This window comes from Lathyrus oleraceus, chromosome 3 (genome assembly GCF_024323335.1).
Source record: "Lathyrus oleraceus cultivar Zhongwan6 chromosome 3, CAAS_Psat_ZW6_1.0, whole genome shotgun sequence".
Classification (NCBI taxonomy): Eukaryota; Viridiplantae; Streptophyta; class Magnoliopsida; order Fabales; family Fabaceae; genus Lathyrus; species Lathyrus oleraceus.
This window is the reverse complement of record NC_066581.1, coordinates 204,438,484-204,440,217: the sequence shown is the minus strand read 5'-3', so window position 1 is coordinate 204,440,217 and position 1,734 is coordinate 204,438,484.

The following is a 1,734-nucleotide window of genomic DNA, read 5'->3' as shown; positions in this document are numbered from 1 at the left end:
TTTTGAAGTCAACTTTGAAATCTAGCATTCTAAAGGCATGAGACCTAATTGCTCTTCCATAAATTTAGCATTCTAAAGGCATGAGGCCTAGTTGCTCTTGAACTCCTTTAAGCATAGGTATTTCCTAATTCTAAGTCCTTTCTCCTTTTGCATTAGGTTCATACAAAACAAACAAAAGGCAAACACAAGATAACAATATATTTATACAATAATGAGCTCAAATGAGCAAAATAAAAATGGCATAAACATAAAATAAGTGCTCAAGTGAGCAAAAGGAAAATCAATATGAATAATGAGCAAGAAATAAATGGTATTAAAAGTAAAGGGCAAGAAACTAAATGCTCAAATTAAAGTTAGTAATTAGTGGAGGTTATGTTAGTTTGTCATAAGACAATGTAGCGCTATGTTAAGCAATCGTAAGTGGACTAATGTAGTAGTCACACCTATTTGAGGCTGGTCAATAAAAATATAGGCAAATAAACACAAGTTAGAGATCATGACTAGTAAGCCAAGCTCCCTAAACTTGCCATGCCAAAACAAAAGGGGAAGGGCCTTGTATGGACTTTAAGTTATTTGCTTGACCAAGAAGCAACCTATCTTGGACACAAAATAACTCACTTGATCATGGATCAAGTTGAGTTTGGTTTGGATCAAAGAAGGTTAAACCTCTCATTTGTCAAGACCAACCCTAAGACATTAACTCATTGGCCATTAATGGAAAGAATGGGATGAAGATGAAAGGGAGAGAAAAAGAAGACAAGTATCAAGTCCAATTGATTAAATGTAAACCAAGTCATCATCAATCAATGCCAAACAGAAAAGAAATAAATATTACAAGTCAACAAGTCAACAATAATTTTTTGGTATTTTTGAATTAAAATAAAATGCAAAATAAAAATAATCAAATAAGGTCAAACCTCAAATTCAATTCAAATCAACTTCAACAAGTCCAATTAAATTCTCATAGGTCTAACATGGTCAAACAAGCTTTGACTAATTTTCTCAACAATTTTGGAAATCAGAAAGTATTTTAAAACAATTAAAAACAATTAAAAATAGCACAAAATGGATTAAAATCTCAAATAAATCTCGAATCAAATAAGAAATTGATGAGACTATTTTTCATTGACTTATCATGATCCGTAAATGCTAGGAAAATATTTTTGGATTTTTAAAATATCAGAAAGTATTTTAAAATGAATTAAAACTATTAAAACTAAAATAATTCACAAAAAATCTTAAATGAAGTCACAAAATTTTTTAAAAATCAAAATATGAAACTAGATTTTTCAAGAAATTTTTTGCCATTGGTCTCATATTTTTCTGACTTCAAATAATTTTTTTATAAGTTTTTGAAAATAAAAGGAATTAACTGAAAATAAAAGAAAATAGAAATAATTGAAAATTGCGCAGCCACTGGATCAGGCTCATTAATTGACGTGGCAAGGAGAAGCGGTCCAGATGTGAGGGCGCATGGTGTGACCAAGTCAAACGCGTGGCAATGTGAATTAAAACAAGTAAACATAATGAATGCTCAGGATTAAAACGTGGAAGCATGATCCAAGGGCTTTGAAGATGCACACGTGGTGCTGGTGGTGGAAACCACCATCTTCTCCGGTGGACCAACCAATTCTGGCCACCAGTTGTAGGAAATAAAAACTTCATGAAAATTAAAAACAAGGCCATGGAAATGAAGCTCTTGTGATGGAGATTAACACTATATCCATGGATCTT